Here is a 27,372-nt window from a genome sequence, read left to right as displayed (position 1 = left end):
CAGGAAAGGCTATGAAATAGTTAACATAAAATAAGTTTAATGGGATTCATTAATGTTGATTTAATTACGCATATAAGCTAAAACTGCATTCAAGTGTGTATCTTGCGGCACCAAGCCAGTGATCCCGTTCCTTTCTGGGGTCTCTAGACTGAAGACCTCCTGATATTCAGCAAGGCGGGTGTACGAAACATTCTCGGCAGAGCGTGGATCACTAGAAGAGAAGGGCACTGCTGGCGTGAGGGCTGGACGATTCAGATGTCGGCAATGTGACGTGGGCACCTCTTCGCTGATGGAATGTCGATGGTTTAGCCATCATCAGGAATCCTTGCTGTCAGTCCACATGCCTTTCAACTGTAAAACAGAGGTGCTTAGAGGCATTTACTAGGTATGACAATAGAGTTCTATTTTTGTAAAGTTTCCTTTTATCTTTTTTATTTGACTACAATTGAAACCCATCTTCCAGAGACAAGAATCTAGCAAGTCTGAGTTTAACCATTAACTTTAAATTGTCACTGTCTGTTCTGAAAAATATTATTTTAAGACATATACTGTACTTATTCTCTTGACCCTTGTGTGACTTATTCGTTCTTCATTGGTAACGCTTTCTGCTTATGTTAACAGATTCCTATTTGTATCTCTTTAGTATTAGCTCTAACCCAAGTTTTGTCTGTCAGCGAATTAGAGTACCCAACCTAGTTACTGAAGACCACCTTTCTCTGGCATCTTGTAAATAACAAGACGAGAATTACATTTCACATTGTTAAGTGATAAGCATTCCCATTTTCTTGCAGATAGCTGAAGGCACCAGCAAAGAAATCGGAAGTTATTCTATTTAAATATTTATCCAATAGGGAAGCTGTAGTCCCAACTTGGAGAACAGGTTGTAGCATTCACCATCTTACCATTAATGAAAACGTAATAAGAACATATAATTTCAATATTTATACAACATGGACAAATGACAAAGCTCACAGATATCATTGTATAGTTATTAAATTACCTGAAAATATCTATTAAATTGATCCCAAGAGTATCTAAAATGATTTTAAAAGGATGTTTGGTCTTGATTACTTACATTTTCCAGGTTTTGGTGTTGAATCCAAGGTAGATGAAAGTGAATGCTTCATGCTGATTGAAAGGAACATAGTTAAAATTAGTGTCAACAAATTCCTAACGCTGTCAAAAGGAGCAATCATAAAAAAACCCCGAAAACTTGCAAACGGTGAGCTTCAGTCAAAACATGATAGCTGTGAACAGAAGAACAATTCATAGGTTTGGACAGAGGGAACACCTCTATGGATGGGCCAAGGGAGTGTTTGCAGCTTTGTTCTTTACTCAGCTGCTCAGCACCTGTCTGGAGGTGTCTCAACATATCAGACAAGTATTCATTGCCAGGTAATGAAATTGTCCTTCTTGAGAATAAATATTTAGTCATAAAATCAACACACAAAGTAAAGCAATACTTCAAAACAGTGAGTAATGTGTTTACATATTGATACTGGAATGGTTATTATTTTAAGTTTAATGCACATTTTTTCTGCAATTTGCTTGTGTCTTTTTCTTTTTCACCACTTGCTTTTTGTCACATGAAACCATTCCAGGGTGCGAACAAATTGCTGCAGATGTAGGAAGTCACTGGTAAATGTGCAATGGCAATACCAAGACCAAGTTTACTTCTAATTTTTCCTCACTCATTCTGGTTTTCGAAGGGAACATGGTAAAATTTGGGAAGCAGGGAGAGAGAATGGTTACATTTTAAGTAATTCTGCTTGTATAAAATTCCTATATGTACTTTAACACGAACCTGTGTTATCCAATCTTGATAACTTAAACCACTTGATGTTATTAGATAACACTAGAATCTTACAATTGTTTAACAATTATATCATTCATAAGTTGATTCTTTTGGCAATGTAGGTTAATATGATAATTCTTTCTCTTTGCAAATATACAAAGAAGGGACCCATGTGAAAAAGCAAGGAATTAAATAAATTGGATAGAGTTGGCACAATTGGTTGGATGAACAACTTCTGTGCTCAGTCATTGTGTGAATTAAACAGATGGAAAATATGGGAGATTACTCTTGATAACTTAATGTACATAGCGGGTGGGTAAGACATCATGTGTGTAGATCAAAATTGTTCAAGCATTAAAATAATCAGTTATAAAAACAAGTCAAAGGACAGTCAGATGCATTCTAAGAAACTGGTGAAAACATTGTGTTCAAACCGAACTAAAAGTTATGGGTTCATAGTATCTCATGAAATTTCAACAATTAATTTATTATATGGGTATCTGAAACTTATTTTTAAAGGTGTTAACCCAATGTTTTCCAATTCTTTTTAGCCCAATACCCCCCCCAAAGCACTTTCATACTTGCAAATGCCCCTCTTACTTGCCAATTTCAGTCAAGATGGCGCCTCTTTACAACGCTCCTTTGGTCAACATCTTCTGGATAGATCATGAAACCATTTTTTCCACTTCTTTTATGTCTTTAACGGTTGTTTCTCATCTTGAATGTGATTCTGGAACTATCAGAGTATGTGTTTTCCTGTTTGGAGATCGCTTGGGTGCTTCAGTGCTCCACGGTGTCCGAGAGGATTTCGGGAGGCAGAGGCAGCGTGATCGAACCTCGTGGTGAGAAGGCTGCAGGATGGTGCGTGAGCCGATGTTTGACCCCATTTTGCTGATCCCATTGTTCACTGATTAAAGCGACAAGGGAGAGTGAAACATCGAGGTGGGTGCAGAAGTTTGGAGATCATTCTGGTGTTCCAGTGCTGTGCAGTCTTCGAGAGGATTCCAAGAGGCAGTGTGCACAAACCTTGTAACGGACAGCCTGAAGGATGGGACGCAAGCTGATGTTTGGCTCCATTTCACCGATTAAAGTTCCCACTATTCGCTGATTAAAACAACGAGGGAGATTGAAGCATTGAAGTGAGTGTGGAGGGTGTACGCTGGCTGCCTGTCTTTTTGATAGGTTGCTCTGTACCGGAGAAGGGACAGAGCTGCGTACAGGCCTGGAGAGGATTGCCCATGTTTTTCTCAGTTTTGAATTTGGACTTTGGACTATAGACTCCATCTTACTGTCTTGTAGTTTTTATATTCTGTGTTTCTTTTGCTCAATCTTCTTGTTTTTTTTGTGGGGGCAGGGGAATTTGATCCGTTTTGTTTGTTTTTTATGTGGAGGAGGGATTTGGAGGTCGATGTGTCTCTTTCAACAGGGTATGAGGATGGAAATGCAATGAAGAGCAGTTTGGCTCTTCTCCAAGGACCAAGATTCTTTGAATGACAGCGTAGCCACATACCTCAAAAGCTGACATTTTTGCTTTTTCATCGTTCTGAACCGATAATTCTTTTTTGCAAGCTATTTTCCTGTTCTTCCATCTTGCAAAGAAATGAGTTAATTAGCCAGTTTGGATTTTCCAGATCACTGAAATGTTTGAATCAATTCTGAAAATCCTTCTTCAGTGACTGCAGGTGTAAACAGTATTCTTGCAAATCACCTTCTGTGAAAGAGAGTGCCATACTTACCATGCAGGGAAACTGTGAGAACATTCTTCTCCCAAAGTTTTGCTTACTTTTCCAATTTTCCAATAAAAGTGGACACAACATGTTTTGCCTGGATTAAATTGAAATTCTCACCCTACAGTTTCATAATTGGAACACTCACTTTGTTATACAGATCGCCTAGGTATACCACATCTCCATTTAGAAGTTCAATCTTGTTTCCTAAGCTCTTGTTAACTTTGAGCAAAAATTCAACCACAGTGTCAGCGTCAAAAACATCAAAGAAACATCTTAAGCAGCAGCCTTTTGACGGCTAAGGTCTTCAGTGTAAAGAAGCAGGTGTTCAAACTCTTCATCGTTATCTTAGCATAACTTGCGAAATATAGTTAATGATCTTTAATTTTGCTGATAGCAGATATTATAAAAGTCATGCTTGAAAAAAATTGCAGACTGATGTTTTTGGCTCCAAGATATTCATGATGAATTACACAATCGATTGCAAACAGACTTGGAATTTCTTTTTTCATAAATGCCACTAAACCAGCATGGTGATCTGTCATATATGGTGCTCCATCTGTTGAACAAGAAATCATGTTCCTAATCTGAATACTTTTATCCACAACATAGCTAATCATAGATTGATTCTCTGTTGATATTTGTTTTTAACTTTTTGCAAAAGAGAACATCTTCATAATCTTTTCCATTTTTGATAAACTGCACATATGCCATTAGCAATGCCTCATTGTCTCGCATAGTGGACTCATCCAGTTGTATCTGAAATTCTGTTTTTTTGTGGCTCTGTGCATAGTTCATACTTGGTGTCTTCACTCATTTCATCAATACGATGAGCTACAGAGTTATTACTCAGAGGAATTGATTTTAAAATACTGATATCTATTTTGAGAACAGTAGTGAGCACTTCTGATGCAGCAGGCATTATTAAACTTTCACCAATTGTATGAGATTTTCCACACTTTGCTATCATTTTGGAACTGCTATCAAGGTCATTTTTAGCTTTCTTGACAAATAACTCAAGTTTGCAACGCTTTTCAAATGCTTCTTTCATCTTCTGGAACTGAGTAATATCTTGACTAGCCTTTTCAGGGTGTCTTTTATGGAAGTGTTGCTGCAGTCCATTTGGTTTCATAGCTTCATTAGACAGTACAGTATTACAAATAAGATGCATGGGGTGTCGCTGATCTGACGGGTATGGAATAAAACCAAACTCCAGGTATGTAACACTGTATTGATGCACTTTCTGTAGTTTCTGTTTCTTGGAAGGATTAGAATTCAAGGCTTCACCACCTTCAGGTTCATAGAGATCGTGCCATAAGTATTTATCCATCATTAGCGGGGCTAATTTAAAATAAAAAGTTAACACAAAACTGGGAATGCCTATCAGATGTTGACAACAGCAGCGAGTTGACATGGTCGGTCAGGTCTCATGCCTGAATTTAAGGTGTGGTTACCACCCCTCCCCCCAAGAATCTTGAATACTCTCTAATGACTTCTATTTCTCCTAATGCCTTCTTAGGACACGTAACCACCCCCTTAGGGTACAGCCACTATTGGGAATCACTGAGTTAAACTATTAAAATAAACCATCTCATGGTTTTGTGGCAGATAAGAGTTTCTTGTAAATTTGTTCTTGAAGTAACAAGGCACTTGTTACTTATAAACTAGGAAAGTTTATAATGATTTTCACTCCCAAATTCATGTCCAATCTTAATATGTACAGCAGAGTTCATAAAACATTGGCAGACTAGTCCTGGAAGCTCAAGGCCATATTTAAAGTCAGTCAAGTTGACTAGTTACTTTTGACTAAATGAACATCCTGGATATTGTACAGCATTGCAATCATAATTATTTCTCTCAGTAAATTTCTGAAAAATATTGACATAAACATTGAAACAAAGCTGATAAAGTTTATGATCAAACAGATTAAATATTTTATTAACAGGATTGAGATTAAGTTACTATCAAGTTACCAGATATTTTCATAAATATTTTTATGCACAAATAACCTGCAAGGAACTCCTTATCGTTTGTGATTGATGAAGGAGAAGGATTATTATAAAGCTATACAGAAGCCTTTTCAGCTACCCATTCTTTTTGTCTGTCAGTGACTTGTCTGCACAGGTCATCAGTTGTGTCAATTACCACCTGTTTGGTGCTTGCCTTCAGATTCTACCAGCTCTGCAAGGATTAAGCAGCCATCTGCAGGAAGTGCAGTCGACTGCCCTGCAGCACCAACTGTCAGGAGCTGCATTTCAGAAAGTAATTGTTGTTTGCACATAAACAAAACTCCACTTATCTCTCTTGCAGTGCAAATGAGGGTCCTGTGAAACACACTGCTCCCACACTCTGTGCTGTGCACAACATAATGGGGATTCTGCTGTTGACTGCAGTCTACGGCTGCTTTGTTTAGAGATGTCTTTTCTGTGTCTATTATGATGAACAGTATAAAGCAGCCAATTTTACCTGTCTTTTAGTTTAATTTTTTTTCTTTCAATGGGATATTTTCCCACTGTAAAACACTTTAAGGTTTGTACTGCATCTTGCATGACAAATCCATGCACGGCCTCAATTGATACCAGAAGCACTGGGAGTCCTGACACATTATTCCATGCACAGTGAGCATCCCAGTGTCACATATACTGTCATTATTCTCAGTAGTTGGAAACTGGGTTGCCTGCAGCTGATTCTGCCACTGGATAAAATGGCTTAATACTGGTGTTGTATTCATTGGACTATATGGTACAATTTAGTGCTTTATAAAACCATTTAAATCTTAGATGGGACATCACAAAATTGTCAAATGGCACATTCTTACACCTGATCCTCTCCCAGCAATCCTTCATGCAATGTGGAAAGGTTTGCTTGCGAAAACCAAAATGGTATGGTATGGAAATTAAAAAAAAACCTGTAGCTGATTGAAATTTGAAATAAAATCAGAAAATGCTGGAAACTGGGCAGATGAGGCAGCATCTGCGAAAAGAGTTAATATTAATGTATTAATGTATAAGGTTGAACTGGGACAGAGAGAAAACGATCTTGAACTAAATCAACAGGACAAAACTAATATTGGAATCAAAACAGGTATTACATTCTCAAAAGCAACACACACAAAGTGCTGGAGGAACTCAGCAGCACAGACAGCATCTATAGAATTGAATAAGCATCGACCTCTCAGGCTGAGACCCTTCTTCAGGACATAGAAGGAAGGGGAAAGATGCCAGAATAAAAAGGTGGGGGAGGGGAAAGAGGCTGACTGGAAGGTGATAGGTGAAGTCTGGTGGGTGGGAAAGGACAAGGGCTGAAGAAGAAAGAATATGATAGGAGAGGGGAGTGGACCATGGGAGAAAGGGAAGTAATAGGCAGGTGAGAAGAGGCAAGAGGTCAGAGTGGGGAATAGAGGAAGGGGGTTATTTTTTACCAGAAGGAGAAATCGATATTCATGCCATCACATTGGAGGCTTCCAAGACGGAATATGAGGTGTTGCTCTTCCACCCTGAGGGTGGCCTCATCTTGGCAGAAGAAGAGGCCATGGCCTGACATGTCAGAATGGGAATGGGAATCAGAATTAAAATGCTCGGTCACCAGGAAGTTCCACTTATGGCAGATGGAAGGGAGGTGCTTGACAAAGCGCTCCCCCATTTATGACAGGTCTCCCAATATAGAGGAGGCCACATTGGGAGCACCGGATACAACTGATGACCCCAGCAGATACATAGGTGAGGTGTTGCTTCACCTGGAAGGACTGCTTTGGATCCTGAATGGAGGTGAGGGTTAATTAAATGATCGAAGATTGATATATGATTCATTAAGTTGTACGTGAGCAGTATAAGCTAATAAAACAATGTGCCTCAGCGTTCTTACTGTGGTTGCACATTTTACCATTTTCAAGGCTTCCTGTGGGTTTTCAGATTTGTTGCATAATTATGAAAATTGTTTTTATTTACAGTTTAATCATTCTGACAAGAGAAGACAATTCAGCATATCAAATTCACCTTTGTCATATTCTGTTCTACCCAGTGCATGCTTGTAAAGTGAAGTGCATCTGACTCATGATGAAAAAAAATGAAATTAATTTTCTTTTCAAAGGAGATTTTTGAAGCAATATTTAAAAAAATCCTCAACACATGGGCATTGAAGACAGGAGCATTGCTAATTTCCCGGGAGTTTGCTGGTGAGTCGTTGCCATGTGTGATGCAGGTATTCCCTCAGCTCTTCTAGGCAGGGACTCCCAGGAATTTGACTCATTTATCAGTTAGTATAAAAGTTGTGAACATATTTAAAATGTGTAAGTGATGGATGATACCCAGAGGGGATGGAAATTCTGAGTTGAGTGTACATTTAAAGGCCACATTAATAAATTATCTGGGACATAATTTCCCAGAAATACCCCAAGTCTTTGTCAGTTTTGGGCTTAGATGTGGCAGAAGGCTTCTTTACTAAGATACTAGAGGGCTGCTATCAAACAGACATTTGGAGATAATAGGTTGCTATATTTTTGCTCCTCCTTTCTGATCTCCTTAACAATATCCTGTAGAGATGGTGAGAGAAAAACGGGTTTCCCATTTATGCACCTCCTACACAGTCTGATGGTGCATGGAGATGAAAGGAAGGGCTGGGGGCAAAGAATAGAATTGGAAAAGCGTCTCACCTGCAAAATAAACATTAATCATTGTAATGTCTGATCAAGGAAACCACATCTAAGGAAAGAGGAAAACCATCAGCATTAAATATATCATCCAAAGGAAGGAGCAGATGAAAGGGTGATTTTGGTAAAAGCCAGAAACCCGACACTTAAGGAATGTGCCTGGTGCCAAATTTAACAACTGCACTCTCTTGGAGGCTTTGCACAATCTGTAGGGGGCCACTTACACCTCTTTATTTTAGGCAAAGTCAGTAAATTGATGCTGATGGCCATTTTCACTTGTTCAATTGATTTGCAGTGTAATGAAATAGGCTGTGCCGGATGTTTCTTTTCAAGGAAACTCACCTCTAAAAAGGTGGTTGATCGTTCAGTCAGGTCCCTGATCATTTCTATTATAACAGTTCTGAAGGCAAAGATAAAGGCAGATGTGATTGCACCTGGAATGCTTGCATCCGCACTGCTTCATTTACTCGAGTCAGGCTATTAAGTATAATCACATCTGCAACGGTGACCTGTTTATGCTTTATGAAGATAATTATTGTGTAATTTTGACATTTCTGAACCCACTTCCCAGAGAGGAATCGCACAAGCACTGTTCCGTTTACGCCTATGGAGATTATGGAACATTTCAATAGTTCTGCAAGTCATTTGACTTGAAACATTAACTGTTTCCCACCCCACAGATGTTACCATTCCAGCCTTTTCAGTTTTTATCCCAATTCAACCCTGAACCATACAGGGAGCATTAAATATTCTGAAAGGGTTATGAAGTCCTCCATTCTTTCACTTTGCCTTTGCAGGCTGTTCGATAAATGTAGATCTCTTGGCCTGTACAATAATGCACCTTTTTCATATTGTTTCTAATGTTGTCTGAATTTACTTCCCTTGTGCTGTTTATTTATTGATCTGGTTACCCTAACATAGACGTATTTTGGTTGGTGCCTTTGCACTCTGAAATATATGACGTCGGCATTTGGCTGGTATAGTTTCTTCATCTTCTTTGGGGTACTTTCACAGTTGGAAGCCACATCAGGGGACCAAATAGGACCAAATGTTTGCATGACCCCTGCCTGAAATGAGGCTGTTGCAAAATCTCAGTCCCACTCAATTGGTGCCAGTAGTGCCTGTTACTAGTGAGCCTGAGGCTGATGTAAGCAAAGAAAGGGTACTTGTGATGTTAGGCTGCCACCACCTACTTCCTTGCCTGCATCCTGAATTGCCTTAGCTCTATAATTTGAAGGGCTGTTCCCCGATACACTTACGAATTGGAAGGTTGACAAGCTTGCTACTGAATTCCATTAGGTTTCTGTGGTTACACACAATCTTTTTCTTTAGAAGCAGACAAAACACAGCTACAGTAAGGAAGGATCCAGAGCACAACATAAATCAGCCTTGCCTGAATCTGTTTCAAAACAGAAAACAGGTAGGGTCAAAAGGCTTTTTAATTTGTTGGGACAATAAGCCCTTCACAACATTGTCAACTGAAAAGTTTTAAAACAATATCGAAAATCAAGTGTGAAAAACAAAAGAGATTTTGCCTTTTGTTTTTATGCTCAATTAATATTACAGCAATGTTTTTGAGCACACTGCTTGTGCATTTAATACATGATAGACTCCACAAATGGGTAATGTTAGGATGCCATCTTCAGCAGTCTTGAGAAATATCTACTTCAATGAGCAATGGATATGGGCGACCGCAATAATTTTACCAGTTCTTCGATGCAGCAGACAGAGCAAAGTTGAAACAAAGCAACAACCCTTTCAGAGCTGCTGTCATCACTGCTGCACCCTCTGTGTTTGTGCAAAGGATACAGAGAATATGTTTTATTATAATAGAAACCTTCTTGAACCATGGAGTCCACCTCGCCTTTCTAATACAGCACAAGAGTATAATTCCAGATTCACTTCTGTCTGCTTTGTTTAATGGGTTCTCATTGCCCTCTTTAAATGCAAGCACGCACTAATCTCTGTGCTGTATCATGATGTTGTAGTTACAGACACGCCTTCTGCAATTCCACTATCACCAATCAAAATCAAGTTACAAATTGCAATATAACCAGAGCTCTGATGTACTAAAAGAACAAAATAATCTGTACATCTAGAAAGAAACTGGAAAATTTTAACTGCTATTCCTAAAGGCAATTAATAAAGAAACAATAACTTTAAGCCTTTCATTGCTCTTTGCTTCATTTTGTTTCATAGCAGAGATTGATTCCATGGGGAAAGCAGACTTTTCTTACAGAAATGGCCAGCGTTTCTAACTTATTCCTCAAATCCTGAAAAGGGTGAAGAACTGTCTAAATTTCTAAAATCCTTAGTTTCCATTATAATTGTGATTTACAGCTGACTTGTGACAAATATTATAACGGTAAATTTGAAGAATATTGCAAAATAATGGTTGACAAAATGGTTAAGGTTTGCAGGGGTGGGAGAATGGGGTTGAAAAAAAAATTAGCCATGGTTGAATGGCGGAACAGACTTGATGGACAGAATAACCTAATTCTGCTCTTGTATCTTATGGTCATATAGAAATACAGTAAACTGTGACAGGCCGAATAAATATTTTGTTGTTTTGAATTCTTTTAGAGGTCTCATCATAAATGAACTGAATATAATTGATAAATAGCAACTAAATATGGAAGTAAATAAATCATATATTTCATTTTCTATTACAGTTATCTTCAGAGTCAATCAGATTAGGCTATATTAGTTAAGATATTAAATAATAGGAAAAGCATTTTATACAAAAATGACTTCATTCAGAGTATTAAAACTGTTGATTGCTTAGAGCAATTAGGTATTGAATTTAAAAAGATCTCAATCTCTTTTTTTACTGCCTAATAGACAACCAAAGGACACATGATTAACATAATATGACCCACCTTCACCAGTACACCTCAGACAGCAGACTGCATCTACTAAAATACTTCAAGGTGAGCAGGAGAATCATTATTGTTTCAGTGAATAGAGAATCTTAGGGCAATTCAAGGTTATTTACATCAATATATTGCATTCATAATTGGTGCAATGATCTTTTAATGCTGTACCATTTAAATATTATGGATTTTTTTTTGCTTTGTATAGTATCTTTAAAATGATAATTTGGAAGGAAAGGAAGCTATTTGACAATGGCAAACACTCCAGCATTGTGAGCATGCTATGTTGGGGTCAGAAAGTGTGGCAATACTTGCGGGTTTGCCCCCAACACATCCTAAAAGTGCAAACAATGCATGTTAGTGTACGTTTTGATGTACAGTATATGTGATATATATATCTGAATCTGAACCCATTTTTGAAAAGACATTTAATATTCCTGTATAAAAAATTTCCTTTAGATTGTTCACAAAGTTTCAGAGGATTGCTGGGGCAAGGGTGGGACCTGCAGAAACCGGGCCAAGGGCACTGTGCTGATTGGTTAATATGTGTTCGACTGTTCAGGTAGTGCACAAATTTTCAGCAAGTAGCTGGGGCTAACTCTACTGGTGCTTTAGCAGGGGAGCCAGTTTCATGAGCAGCTAACACCAATTCAAATTCATGTATTGTGGCAACATTGGTGAGGGGAATTGGGGATGGTCAAGATAATTATGGAGGTGTTTGTGATTTGGTAGAAGAATAAAGCAGGCTCCATGACTTTTGAATTATTCTGTTGGAAGACATGGTGAGGTAGAAAGAGTCCAGGAGACTCTCCAGGCATATGCTTTGAAAGAGTGTGAGGAGACAGCTATGTAGGTGAAAGTTGGGTTTTAAATCCCAAGGATCTGATTGAAACACAACTGTTCAACGCACCACAGCTTATCACATACCAGACAACATCTCAGGAAAAATGCATGTTGACGTTCAATGGAACATCACACACCTCCCAGATGAACATTAACCAAAAGCTGAACATACAAATCTTGTAATTACTAGAGTGAGTAAGTGGTTCACTGGACATTCTTAGGGAAGTGGCCGATTTCTCACACCCAAAAGTCGACACACCTAACAGAAGTGCACTTGTTGAACCAAGCAGGAATTTCAAATGAACAAAATCATTCGATTTGGCACATCACTCACAGTCCAGATATCCACTCCCTCCATCATGAGTCTATCATGGATAGAGGGCACACTATCTCCAAGATGAACTGTTAATTTTTTGGGGGGAGGACAAGGGCAGTAAGTGCATAAGAATAGTTTTGCCTTCAAACACACTTCCAAGTCACATACTGCCTTGACATCATCGCTGAGAGAAGTGCTCCTGCCAAGCAAGCAAATAAAACATCCAATGAATCCTGTGCTCATATTGTTGAATGTAATATTGAGATCCTTATTTAACATCAATTCTTTACATTTTAACTGACATCCTAAGCTAAGTTCTGATATTTAGGCATTAATTACCAAAAATACACTTTGCTTTAAAGAACTGGGTCATAGTGGTAAAGAGGTCCAAACCTGGTATTTGTAGTACACATCCAAGTAGGATCCTAAATGAAAAGCCCATGGTGAAATTCCAAATAGCATCAATTTAACAAATGATGAGAATAAGCCTGACTGGGCATTGGTATCAATCGGGTAGCAGTGAGTTGGCAGCCCATTTTACATCCCATTTTTACTTCCATTGATTTGGATGGAATTACAGAATCCTTTAAGTGTGACATTCAAATTACATTTAAACATGACATTCAAATATGAAGAAGAATATAATGTAAGAAAAGATTTTGAATCTACTGTTGGGCATGGGAAAAGGGAATGGAACAAATAAATGTTGTCGGGAATTATCACTGCCATGAGCATGACATGCAATACTACTTTATGTAAATTGATATGATTTCTTCATTGATTTACAAAATATCATATGTTTCAATTTAAAATGAATTGCAGACAGCTAATTCATAATCTCAGGGTACATCCCAGAAGCATTACATATGAATTACTTTGAAATTTTGTTTTTACATAATGGAGGTTCACGAAAATGACTTCAGGATTGAATAGCTTGTTTTATGGCTTTGGGCCTGTATTCACTGGAATTCAGAAGAATGAGGGTGACCTGATTGAAACCTGTTGAATGGTGAAAGGCCTTGATAGAGTGGATGTAGAGAGGATGTTTCTTTTGGCGGGAGAGCCTAGGACCAGATGACACAGCCTTGGAATAGAGGGGCATCTTTTCAGAATGGAGATGAGGAAGAATTTCTTTAGCCAGAGAGGGTGAATTTGTGGAATTCTTTGTGACAGGCAGCTATGGAGGTCAAGCCTTTATGTATATTTAAGGGAAAGGCTGATAGATTCTTGATTGGTCAGGGCATGAAGGGATACAGGGAGAAAGTAGGAGATTGGGGCTGAGAGGAAAAATGGATCAGCCATGATGAAATGGCAGAGTGGACTTGATGGGCCAAATGGCCTAATTTTGCTCCTATATCTTATGGACTTATGGTCTTTTAACTGTTAAGCTCCCAAATTACTTTAAATTCAAAAAGCTGCTGATGCCTTGAAATCTGAAGCAAAAACAGAAACACCTAGCTGGTCAGGATAAAGGAACAGAATTAATGCTTCAGGTCTGAGACTTTTTGAGTTCTGATAAGGGACCTGGGCCTGAAACGTTTCTCTGTTTCTCTTTCCACAGTTGCTGCCTGATCTGCTGACTTTTTTCTGCATTTTCTGTTTTCATTTAAGTTACACTGTGGTACTCTGTTCAATATGGAGAAGTACTGATACATCAACTGAGGGCAGACGGTAACTGATAATCAGCAGGAAGTTTCCTACCCCATATCTGACCTGTGCTGGGAGCTTTACAGGGTCAATGCCAAGGGCTCCCAGGCTCACTCACTCCATCATCTCCAAAAACCAACCAACAGACCTCAGAAAGTCAGGACGCACAACTGCTTCTCCCTCCCCAATATCCTCAACACTGTGTGCTAAGCCCATTGCTATACATTCTGCTTGCACGTGACTGCATGACAAATACCCGAGTAATCACATTGTCAGGTTCACTGATGACATGACAGCGATGGAGCTCATCATCAACAATGATGAGATGGTCTACAGAGAGGAGGTGGAAGATCTCAAGGTCTGGTGCCAGGCAAATAATTTCTTTCTCAACCTCAACAAGACAAAGGTGATGGTACTGACTTTGGGAGAATTTGTACCATTCTCACCCCTCTTTACTTCGTCAGCACAGCAGTGGATACTGCAAGTAGTTACAGGTTCCTGGGAGTGCACATCTCACCCAAATTCTCATGGTCACAGAACACATTCTACACAATCGGGAAAGATCACCAAATCCTCTACTTTTTAAAAGACACTGAAGAGAGCTGGACTATGCACATCTGTACTCATGTCACTCTACAGATGTGCAGCTGAGAGCATCCTAACATGCCATATCACTGCATGGTACGGAAACTGCACTGCAGAGGACACAGGAAGGCTCTACAGCGACAAGTTGAACTGCTCAATGTACCAGCATACCAGCCTACCCACAATATTGGACATATGTACGGAAAGTTTCTGAAAAAGGGCCAGTAATATCATGAAGGATCCACCCATCCTATTTGTGGAATGTTTGTCCCTCCTCTCATTAGGGAGGATGCTACGCAGCATCCATGCTAGAACCACCAGGCTCAAAAACAAGCAGTAAGGCTGATTGACCTCCGCCGACTAACCTGCCCCTCCACCCCCATCACCATTACTTTATCATTTCCTGTCAGAGTCACCTTATGCACAGACACTCCCGTAACGCCTCACATCAAATTATGGACATACAATCAATCTATGTTTGTATGTATATAAGCTACCTTATGAATTTATATTTCTTGTGTGTTTTTATTATTGTGTTCTTTATCTTATTGTTTTTGTGCTGCATTAGATTGCGAGTAATAATTATTTCTCCTTTACTCTTGTGTACTTGAAATGACGTTAAAAACAATCTTGAATTCCTGAGATTCCCTGACCTTTCATGGCCAGTTGCTAATGGACTCTTAGCTGTCTGGCTACCTATTTTCTCTATCTCATTACTTTTCTAATGAAAAATGTTCATTGAATGGAAATCATCTGCTTTTGCAGTCAGTCATGGAGCCATGGAGTTCACAGCCGACCTCAGAGAAAGTTGCCAACAAGTCTTGCTGTCATTTCAGGAGGGATTCCAGCCTTTCCCATGGGGACTGCTGTCAGTGAGATTTCCCATAGTTAATCAGTGATGTCAGCAAACAGGCTGAGTCACAGAGCAAAACAGAAAATAAAAAGCATAATATTTCATAATTATTTTACAGAAACTAAAAAAACATAAAACTGACAATACATACCATTGGGGTAAATGGAATGATAGTATGAAAGGCAGTATTTTAAAAGACACAGTTTTGAAATAATGAGTGGTAAGAAGTTACACATTAAAGCTAGTTTATAGGGCCATGCAAAGGTACTGTACCTTGTAAAATCAGTTTCTTATGAGATCACTGAGTTCTGAAAAGTATGTTGGAGAGGAAGATCTATAAAAGAGAATAGATGAGCTGGAAATTACTCACAACAACTTCTGAATGCCTGCACTTCACTACAAATGTGCTAATTCCAAAGTTGTTGTGAGTTTCACTGTGAAATAATGAAAATACAACCACAAAACCCCAGCTATTGTTTTAATGCCCCTACAATTTTCTCCTGGGTTGCTGGCGCCAGCATCTGGGAGATGACTCTTTCTTTCCTGAAGGGGTAGTAACCATACACCTGCCTTTCATAGGCCTTTCAGCCAAGTCTGATCTTTGCAGTTAAAGGAGCAGCTCGTGAGAAAAATGTAGGGCTTGTCATCTGTACTGAAGGATAATTTTAACCACTGGCTGACAGTCAGATTAGCAGGTTAGAATTTGCTCTACTTTTTCCTCCTATGAATAAAAGGTTAAAAGTGAGGATAAACAAAAAATAAATTCTTATGTGCTGAAGAAGAGGAGGCCCCAAGAGCAATATTCTATCACACCCCAGGCCAATAGCATCATGGTTTAGTGTGCTAAAACACATACAGTCTATTAGATCTGCCACATCAATCAGGTAGGTTAGTTTAAGAGAGGGTAAGGGGTGGGGAGAAGGAGTCAGGGGCATCAAAGAGAGGGGTATTAGGAGGAAATGGACTTCTGACAATAGTCAGAAGGATTTAATGAATCTGCTATGTAATTAGGTTGTGGGGTGGGGGGAGGATACTGGGAATACAATTGGTTAAGGATTGGAACTGTGGCTGGGCATTAGTAGCAAGGACAGGGAGTGGAAAGGGAAGATTCTTAAAGAACCTCTATGCCAATTGCAGGACTTGCCAATCCCAGGTTTGATCTTTGCGCCTCGACCCCAGGACTCACCATTCACAGGTTTGACAAACAGGCCTTTACCCCAGGACTCAACAATCAATGCTGACTGTATTCCTTCCTCAGGGTTTTAACTTTGCTCTTCTTCATCCATATGAGGGTTACAAATGCATTTCAGCTGCATTTTTTTTTCTGTAGGACAAGACCACCAGCATCACATGGAGCATCATGTTAGGACTGCCAATTTGGACTCAGCTCTGCAGCTGATAACTTTTATTGCATTAATTATTAGGCTTAACCACCACTTATAAATGAAAAGAGATTGTGAAATGAAGGAGAAATAGGATGCGGGGGGGGGGGGCAGGGACGGGGACGGGGATGGGGATGGGGATGGGGATGGGGATGGGGATGCTGCCATCTCCATACAGAGCTGAATAAAAGACTGAAATTGATAAATAATTAGCAAAGAGCAGTCAGCAAGTTTGGGACTTGACCATTTAAATGGAATTCTTAAATCTACATGGAAATATGCCTTTTATTCTCATGGTATGATCTAATATATACAGTACAGTCGTGTTGGCGCGTGGCCAAGTGGTTAAGGGCATTCGTCTAGTGATTCAAAGGTTGCTAGTTCGAGCCTTGGCTGAGGCAGTGTGTGTGTCCTTGAGCAAGGCACTTTACCACACATTGCTCTGCGACGACACTGGTGCCAAGCTGTATGGGTCCTAATGCCCTGCTCTTGGACAACATCGGTGGTGTGGAGAGGGGAGACTTGCAGCATGGGCAACTGCTGGTCTTCCATACAACCTTGCCCAGGCCTGCGCCCTGGAAACCTTCCAAGGCGCAAATCCATGGTCTCATGAGACCAACAGATGCCTATATATATATATACTGTGCAACAGTCTCAGGCACCCAGGTCTATATATATATATAGACCTTTGCACAGTCATGTAAATCACTTTTATTTGATCGACTAATCACAAGGTTGTATACAGTTTATATCCTTTGATAATAAATGTACTTTGAACTTCAAACTTTGTTGATGGTAGAATCACTAAAAGTTTAAAAATAACTCATGAGGTCACCTTTAATGCAATAAGTCAGAAGGTCAACTTGCCAAATTTTAGTCAGCCACAGTGCCTCACTTCAAAGCACCTGATATAATAATTTCAGTGAATGAAGTATTTTAATTTGTTAATGATGAGCTCAGCATGTGCTATCTTCACCTTCAGGGATACGTGTCTGCTCTCTGGCAGATAATCCTGTGTCTAATTCTGGATGCATTTTGTACCAAGTAATTTCAGAACAAATTTTATTTTTCCATTTCATCATATCCCTATAGGTACAAAGAACAAAAAATGATTACTACAAAAGATGAACATATTTTAAAGAAACAGAAACTAATATGTTAATTCACAATAGAATAAAAAAGGGAAGATATTGCATTTCTGGCATTTAATTCATTGCAGAGCATTAAACAAGTCAGATAAAATGATCTCCAACTGGTTTATAAGTGGAATGATTTATTGGTTTTTCTATGAAGGAGATTATAGAAATTGAAATTTAAGAATATTAGCTGTAGTGTCTTGTTTCTCATTTTCATCGTAAAATAGAAATTCTAAGAGGATCCAGAAGGAAGTTTATAAAATTATCGTGGGCCTTAGTTAAAATAATTCAGACAAATGTTGAATAAAATGTTTGGAGGTGGAGTGGCAAAGGTTTATAGTCAATGGGAATTTTAGTGACTGGAGAGTACCTACCATAGGGTTCTGCAGGGCTCTTATTTATAAAAATTACTGGTGGTTTGGATGATAAAAAGGAATGAGGTTGTAAATTCCAGGATGACAGTAATAGATTGATTTGATGGATGTAAAGATAACAAATGGAATTCAGGCGAAAACACTGTGAGGCAAAGTACTTGTGAAGGGAAAATAAAGTAAGGGAATAAATGAAAAACAATGAGGTATGAAGAGGAGTGGAGGAAAGAAGGCATACTCTTCATACCTCAGTGTTTATCATTTACCCCTAAGTACAAGTCCATGAAGGTAGCAGGACAATGATTCAGAAGATTGTGAGGAAGACACAAGGGAAACTTGCCTTTATTGGTCAAGGCACTGCTTAAAAGAGCAGTGAGGCCTTGCTAGAGCTGTAGAAAACATTAGTTATAGTAGCCATATACAGTTCTGGTCACCACGGGAGAACATATGCATTTCAGTCACCACTGTGAGGGTGGAGAGGGAAGTCCTGAATAGGTTGGTGAAGTATGGTTATTAGGAGTGACTGCCTAGACCGGGAATAGTTTCTTAGGAACAAAGGAGACGGAGGGGAAATTGGATTTGGTGTGTATAAAATTATGGGAGATATGGAGAGCAGTGCTTACTGTGAGTTGTGAAAAAAGCATTTCATTCAAGAAGTGGTAGAATCAGGAACTCTATCTGAAAGGATAGTGGATGAAGAAACTCACAGCACATGTAAAAACATTTGAAAAATACAGCTCCACTTCAAATAACATAATTCCAAACAAACCCATCTCCAAACTCCTTAACCTGGAACTCAACACAACCCTTTCCAATTAGATCCTTGACTTCCTGACAATCAGACCAAAGTTAGCAAGGACAGGCAGCAACACCTCTGCCATGATTATCCTCAACACCGTAACCCACAAGACTGCACCCTCAGCTCCCTGTTTCACTGTCTATATTTTCACAACTGCCTGGTCACATTCTCTACAAACTCCATCTACAAGATTGCAAGTGAAACCATGGTAATGGGACAAATCTCAAATAACAATGAGTTGGAGTAGAGGAAAGAGATAGAGAGCTTGCTTACATTAATGGCACTGAGATCAATAAGATTGAGAGCTTCAAGTTCCCAGGATGAACATCACTGGTCCTGGTCCATCCGCGTTGAGACCATGTGCAATAAAGTTCAGCAGCACCTCTAGTTCCTCAGGAGGCTAAGGAAATTTGACATGCCCTCACAAATTTTACAGGTGCAACATAGAAAGCACCCTATCCAGAAGCATCACAGATTGGTATGGCAATTGCTCTGCCCGAGACTGCAAAAAACTGCAGAGAGGACCCAGCTTAGTTGTGGACCCAGCTTAGCACATCATGGAAAACATCCTCCAGTCAATGGACTTTGTCTACACTTTACTCTGCCTCAGTAAAACAGCCAACTTTATGGAAGACCCTACACACCCCAGATATTCTCTCTCACCCACTCCTACCCCCATGCCAGGCAAAAGCCTAGAAGCATGTTAATCGAGCTGAAGGGTCCTGATGAAAGGTCTCGGCTGAAATGTTGACTGTTTCTTTCCCTTCACAGATGTTGCCTGACCTGCTGAGTTCCTCCAGCATTCTCTGTGTGCTGCTCGAGGTCAGCTTCCCTCCTGCTGTTATAAGACTATTGGATGTTCCCTTAGTTCAATAAGGTGGACTCTTGACCTCACAATCTACTTCATTATGCCCTTGCCCCTTATTGTTTACCCTGAACAGCACTTTCTCTGTAACTGCAACATAATTTTACATTCTGTTATTGTTGGCCCTAGTGCGTTGGTGAGTGGTAACATCTAGGGGTAGTTGGTGGGAAACTGGGGAGAATAAAGTGGGATTAATCTCTGGTTAATGTACATGGCTGATTAATGGTTGGCTTTAACTTGGTATGCCGAAGATCCGTGCTGTACATCTCTATAACCTGGGCTAAAGCTAGTGCAGTTGAAAGAGTGCTGCTCTGTCTGAAGTCTGTCATTCAGATGAGGCATTTAAACAAGGGTCAGTTTCTCTTTCCAGTGGAATTTTCCAAGAAGAAGCAGAGGATGAAGTTCTATCAGATGTCCTATCTGATTTATCCTTGAAATAATATCAGTTGTCAGAAAAGCCTGTGCTTTATCCCTAGCACAGTGAAATATTTTTTTTTCTGAACAACTGAACTGAAAAAAAATCATACCATGGCCAAAAATACTATTCTCATGTCAATTGTATTTAGTTTGGGGTAGGAATAAGATGCATGAACATCACAATCAAATGACCTACCACATGCAGTGGTTAGAAGGACACAGTTGTAAACTCATATTTTAAGGTTCATTCAGTTCCTTCTGAAGGCAGTAAATAGTCATGGCAGCTGGAAAGGAGACGTGCCAGATCGTCATTGTAAAAGAACTGCATGATGCAGTAATAAATCTTTCAGAGTATAAAGTTCTAGATTTATTTCTGACTGTTTTCAAGCAGCTGATCCCTGGGAACATGGTGGGGTCAGGGCATAGTTTCCACATTTGAAGAGGCTGCGAGTATGCAAAGCTACCTCTGTAAATGTACTCACAGTAAAGGTCAGACTGAAGGGAAAAAAGCCAGAAATAAGGGTCTCTTTTCACACAATGAAATATATTTGATTTACTGCCACATTTTTTTCTGTGCAGTTCAGGGCACCATTTCCATTCATAAAACTAGGCTTTCTATTAACCAAAATACTTAAATTATGAACATAGTTATCTGGAAGGCAATTTGTCACATGCTGAATAACAACCCGATTTAGGGTCATGGGGTACACTAAAAATAACTCTTCAGCTGCTGGCCAAACAGAATAAATCAACAATTCTTTTCCCACTCAAAGATGCTGCTCAACTCATTGAGTTCCTCCAGCAGGTTGTTACAACAGTCAAAAGAGTAAGTACAGTACATCCTATTTAACTTGAAGATTTGTTATAAAAGAACATATACTGAATATCTCAAAATTCAGAAATTATTATCTTACTTTTGGTAACTTTACTTGGAATAGTCTTTCTATATTACACATATGATGTTCATGTTTAAAATATCAGGGCAGATAAAGTGATCAGAATTGCTTTTAGAAAGATATCCACCACTTAAAGCTACACACAAAATGGGTACATCAGTAACAAACAGGTACTGAAGTTTACTTAATTACTGTTTCTCAATAACAAATCTTTCAATATTTCTATCAATCCTGATTGAAATTGAAGGAGATTTACAAGGATATGGCCCGGATTGGGGAGCATACTTTATGAGAATAGCTTGAGTGAACTTGGCCTTTTCTCCTTGGAGCGACGGAGGATGAGAGGTGACCTGATAGAGGTGTATATGATGAGAGGCATTGATCATGTGGATAGCCAGAGGCTTTTTCCCAGGCTTGAAATGGCTAACACAGTTTTAAGGGGCTTGGAAGTAGGTACAGAGGAGATGTCAGGGTTAAGTTTTTTTTACACGGAGAGTGGTGAGTGCATGGAATGGGCTGCTGGCGACTGTGGTGGAGGTGGATATGATAGGGTCTCTTAAGAGACTTAGATAGGTACAAGGAGAAAAATAGATAGATAGGCATCCGTTAGTCTCGTGAGACCATGGATTTGCGCCTTGGAAGGTTTCCAGGGCGCAGACCTGGGCAAGGTTGTATGGAAGACCGGCAGTTGCCCATGCTGCAAGTCTCCCCTCTTCACGCCACCGATGTTGTCCAAGGGAAGGGCACCAGGGCCAATACAGCTTGGCACTGGTGTCATCACAGAGCAATGTGTGGTTAAGTGCCTTGCTGAAGGACACATGTGCTACCTCAGCTGAGGCTCGAACTAGCGACCTTCAAATCACCAGATGAACGCCTTAACCACTAGCATAGAAACATAGAAAACTTACAGCACAATACAGGCCCTTCGGCCCACAAAGCTGTGCTGAACATGTCCCTACCTTGGAAATTACTATGCTATTATTAATTATTATTATTTATTCTATTCTTTATTATTTCTATTGTTTACTCTCTCCAACAGCAGAAAAAAGCATGCCTTTTAGAAATTGCAAACCTTAACCTACCAGACTTAATGAGACGGCTGATACAATAACAGACTAAATCTGGTTAATTGCATTGCCTCTTGGGTGTCTGAATGGACAAAAGTAAACGATGTAAGCTGTTAAGAAGAAAACAACATGGATTGCAGTTCTTAATACATCCTCAGCTCCTTCGACCTCACTCTGGTATAATGACAAAACCTATTGACTGCCACTTTACTGTTGCTCAGGAAGATCTCTCATTGTTAGTAGGCACTGATTTACCTATCCCTGGTTACTGCCAAAATTATAATTTTGTGCAGAGAAAGAAGTGATTATTTTTTGCAGATCGAAATCCAGATTTTTTTCAGCATCATTATTACCTATAATGAATAAATCTGTATATAGCATCCTGCTTTAACAGGTTATAAAAATGTCTGATGTAAATATTGTTTTGAGTGAAGGTCTGAATTTCTGAATATTCTATTATATTTCATGCTTTCCTCAGACATACTGTACCTTCTTGACCTCCTACATTCTTCATATCTGCTGTAAAGTTAGAACATTTAAAGTTCACTGCAGATATTGCCTAATCCTCTCATCTATTGAGCACATAATCCGGATTAAAATCCTAAAGCATGGAAGGGTAACAGCTGACGTTGCAGGGTAACAGAAAAATACATTTTCATGTTCTCAAATAAATGATTGAATCTCACTCTCTGAAGAAAACAGGAGGCTCTTCCAACATCCAACCCTTATCAGTAAAAACAAATTGACATTGAATTTCCACTGTGATTTACAACTTTGGGAAATGTGACTGAACTCATCAGAAATGGAGGGCTTTGTCTGCATTGTTTCTTCCATACTTTCAGAATTTCAGTCAGCATTTTGTAAAATGAGGTCTTCAGACCAAGTTCAATGGGAGGCAGTCTTACACTAGAGAATTCTTTTATAGGCAGGCCCCACTGCCCCACCTCCCCATGGGATGTGGCTCAGAACTGGGGATTGGACCCTGTGTGCTGAGACATTCCAGCCGCTGAAAGGCCAAAAATGAAATGTGCTTGCAGAGTGTGGGTGGATCGATGCGACAAGTGAACACTGAAGAAAAAGGCCCCCATACACAAAAGGCTGAGAATACATTGCCACAGGTGGCTGTGGATGCCAACTCTTTACATATACGTACTGTATTTAGGGTGGAGATTGATAGATTCTTGATTGGTCAGGGTGTGAAAGGATACAGGGAAAAGGCAGGAGACTGGAGCTGAGAGGAAAATTGGATCAGCCATGATAAAATGGTGGAGAAGACTCGATGAGCCAATTGGCCCAATTCTACTCTTATATCTTACAGTCTTATGACTTAATACTGAAAGAATTTTCAATATAGTCTTAAGATTAGGTCTAGGGGCTGTGTTGTGGGGCATGAGACAACTAGAGCTGGAGCTGCCCCAACCCCAGTGATACTTGTTGCTTGGATGGGGTGACAAGGGGTTTCCAAACATGTAACTGGATCTGTGTAAGTTAGATCCATATAATGATAATGATCACGCCAGAATGTAACGAATAATCTCTTCCTTTCTCTACTGCAAACCATCTTTTATCGCCTCCTCTATCCTGCTTCTTGTGCCTGCTGAGATCAGTGAGGTCTGCCAGCATCCTCCAACTCAATTACTGGAGATTGTTGCTAAACATTCCCAGCTGCGGCTTCCTGCCTTTCACTCACCCTCCTGGCTCCTGGCCAGTCCGTTTATTTGGCCAGCTTCCGCTTGTGAGAAAAGGTTTCATGAAGGGATTCAGGGTTCCTCACCAGTTGTCAGAATTTCTCCTCCTCCCTCAAATTTTAGGACTGGAGCAGTACCTGCCATAATAACAATCTTAGTCTGCTCTCATATCATAGCTGCTTTTGTCATCACTATGAGCATTGAAGCTCATTCCCAGCACAAGCGTGGCTTATAATCACTGACCCTTTCACAAAAAATGGCACCATTTATAAGCATGTTCTTTTGGTAAAACTGGTCCTCTTACCTTTCCCAGGCAAAGGTTTGCCTCACCTTCTGTGCGTGAACCCTGCTCAAACTACACCTGCTCTCCTCAAAATGCTTATCCCAGTCAGAAGGCAACAAAGTGATTTACGGTTCTGAAACCTTAAGTAATATACATTTAAGTGCATTTAAATTTCCTGTACTTGGATTAAGTTATTGAAATTAAATGGATGGAATATTAAAGTTTTCCATTTTCTGGGGTTTCAAAGTTCAAAGATGCACTGATACAAATCTTAATACAAACATTAGACCTCATATGAAGAGCGTTTGATGGCTCTGGGTCTGTATTCACTGGAATTCAGAAGAATGAGGGGTGACATCATTGAAACCGATCAAATGGTGAAATGCCTTGATGGAGTGGATGTGGAGAGGATGTTTCCTACATTGGGAGAGTCTAAGACCAGAGAACACAGCCACAGAATAGAGGCCTATCACTTTAGAACGGAGATGGGGAGGAATTTCTTTAGCCAGGAAATGGTGAATCTGTGGAATTCTTTACCAGAGGCAGCTGTGGAGGTCAAGGCTTTACGTATATTTAAGGCAGAGATTGATAGATTCTTGATGGGTCAAGGCATAAAGGGATATGGGGAGAAGGCAGGAGATTGGGGCTGAGAGAAAAAAAGGATCAGCCATGATGAAATGGCCTAATTCTGCTCCTGTGTCTTATGGTCTTTTGGTCTATAACATTTCTTGACAAACTCATCAACTGTTTTTCTATTTAACCACTTAGTAAAACTCAGTGAAACACTCTCCTTCGCCTGCTTGTATGAACGCAAACACGAGGAAATCTGCAGATGCTGGAATTTCAAGCAACACACATAAAAGTTGCTGGTGAACACAGCAGGCCAGGCAGCGTCTCTAGGAAGAGGTACAGTTGATGTTTGGGCCAAGACCCTTTGGGCCTGAAACGTCGACTGTACCTTTTCCTAGAGATGCTGGCTGGCCTGCTGCATTCACCTGCTTGTATGAAGTCCATTTTCCCTTTTTTTGGCTCCAATGTACAGGACAACTAAGTCTTATTTGAACACATTCTCTAATACAGTAGCAGCCCAATATTTAAATTTGCTGATGGTACCATCATTAGCGGCAGTATGCACAAAAATGAGACAGACCACATGAAAGAAATCAAGAACCTTGTGTCAGGGTGTCAAAACAACAACTAAGATCTTAATGTCAGCAAGAGTTGGTTGCTAACCTAAGAGGTAGTGAAGGGGGGGGGGAATGGGTGAATAAGACCCTGTCCTCATCAAAAGAGCTGCAATAGAGATATCTGACAACTTCAACTCTCTTGCATCAATGTCAGCAGCAACTCTGATGGGTTGCATCTCAGCCTGGTGTGGCAGTTCAATTGTCTTTGACTGACTGAACCTACAGAGAGTGGTAAACACTACTCAGTGCCTCACAGGCTTGTCACTTCCTTCACTGAGTCCATCCTCGTGATGTGTTGCTTCAGGAAGGCTACCAGTATGGTCAAGGTTGGCTGCCACCCTGGCCACTCTATTTTCTGTCTTCAATCTTCTTGGAAACAATACCTGGCCTCAATACATGAATACATGAAAACCCACACATCCGGACTTAATAACAGTTGCTTCATCTCTGCTATATCAGACTTCTGAACCTCTTTCACACCCTCCTTTCCCAGAGGTGTTGCCAATATTCTCGGGCTCTTGTCTCAGTTATTCCATTATCATCACTTCAGTATCCTTTTCTCGCATCCCGTCTGATTTCACTGCACTCACTGCTCTGATTAATGTTGCATTCATTATTACCAGGTATATTGTTTCTTCGACGAGCAACGAAATTCACTGCACCCTGGTGCATACGACAATAAAATCATCAAATATATATACAATAATCTAACCCCTCTTCTTACACAGGTTCTAATCACTCTGAAGCACAGTTCCATTTTCAGTGAAAAACCATCATCTCACACCATACCTTTCGTTCACATGCCAGGCCAATCTAATCGTTTTTAGGTGACATCACAGCCATGTTTGACCCAGTTTTCAACAGCCTTTCTCAGAAAGTTGTTAACGATTTGGGGAATAGAATATTAGCTTCCTGGATGGGGCTTGCCTGACCAGCTGCAGCATTTTTCCTCCTGACCTAATTGAAAGCAGAAAATCAGATAACCAAGCTTAGTCTAAATATCCATAGTATCTGAGATAAACTATGGGAAACATTTCTGGACTTGTGTTTTCTTGACTGAGTCCTCCCTGTAAATTTCTAAGTGCATTATTTAAAAGAAAACTTCCTGTGGTTTGGGACAGTCATTAAAGATAAGTTCATCTTTGGAACTGAGAGCTGCTCTTCCTGACAAGGCTCAGAGTGATGACAATGATGACAACCATACATTTGAAAAGATCTCCTAAACCTACAGGCTGTTACTTTGACAAGAATCTTGTGTTTTCATTGATATATAAGACTAATCCTAACTTTTAACCTTAACCAATTTGTGCTTATGTTAAATCACTAAAGATGCATTTGTTCTGTTCCCACCTGATCAGTAACATATTTTATTACAGTTCCCAGTTTTAAGAGTTGATATTTTAAATTTTAATATCTTTGTGTGTTTGTTCAACCCTCAACATTTAAATTTAATGCAGTTGAACTTTATTGCTAAATTCAAAATAAATAAAATGAAGACATCCTTTGACTTCTAAAAGGTTCTGCAGTAGGAAAAACATTTGTCTGACAGACTTCTTAAATGTCTGGATTGAAGGACTTTAGTTATGGGGAGAGATTGGACAGGGTGGGCTTCTGACAGAAGTATGCCTGATTATGAGAGGCAGAGATAGGGCAGGTGGACACATTTTTTTTCCTCTTGTAGGGATATCAAAAACAAGAAGGTATAGATCTAAGGTGAAAAGACAGATTTTTAAAGGGATCTGAGAGGAATCTTTTCAACACAGAGAATGATTGATACCAGGAACACACTGCCAGTGGAGACGAAGGATTGAGATACAGCTGCCACATTTATGAGACATTTTGATGGACTGTGGGAGAAAATGGAGCATCTGGAGGAAACACTTGTGTGTACGGGAAGAATGTACAAACTTTCTTACAGAGGACTCTGGAATTGAACTCTGAAGTCCGATTCCCCCAAGCTGTAATAGTGTCACACCAACCGCTACACTACCGTG

General features: G+C 39.7%; 2 long non-coding RNA genes across 2 annotated transcripts in view; one reads left to right on the top strand and one right to left on the bottom strand.

Annotated features, from left to right (window-relative positions):
- LOC134350130 (uncharacterized) lies at positions 1-26,314 on the bottom strand. Its single transcript, XR_010018826.1, has 3 exons — positions 26,168-26,314; positions 1,076-1,128; positions 1-351 (listed from the first exon to the last, which is right to left on the bottom strand). It is a non-coding gene; the product is annotated as an uncharacterized LOC134350130 (long non-coding RNA).
- LOC134350131 (uncharacterized) overlaps positions 21,036-27,372 on the top strand; it is a 58,704-nt gene continuing 52,367 nt past the window's right edge. Inside the window, exon 1 of the long non-coding RNA XR_010018827.1 lies at positions 21,036-21,083. This is a non-coding gene — a long non-coding RNA (uncharacterized LOC134350131). The remainder of the gene's footprint in view (positions 21,084-27,372) is intronic.

This window comes from Mobula hypostoma, chromosome 8 (assembly GCF_963921235.1).
Source record: "Mobula hypostoma chromosome 8, sMobHyp1.1, whole genome shotgun sequence".
Classification (NCBI taxonomy): domain Eukaryota; kingdom Metazoa; phylum Chordata; class Chondrichthyes; order Myliobatiformes; family Myliobatidae; genus Mobula; species Mobula hypostoma.
This window is presented reverse-complemented; position numbering and strand designations above follow the sequence as displayed.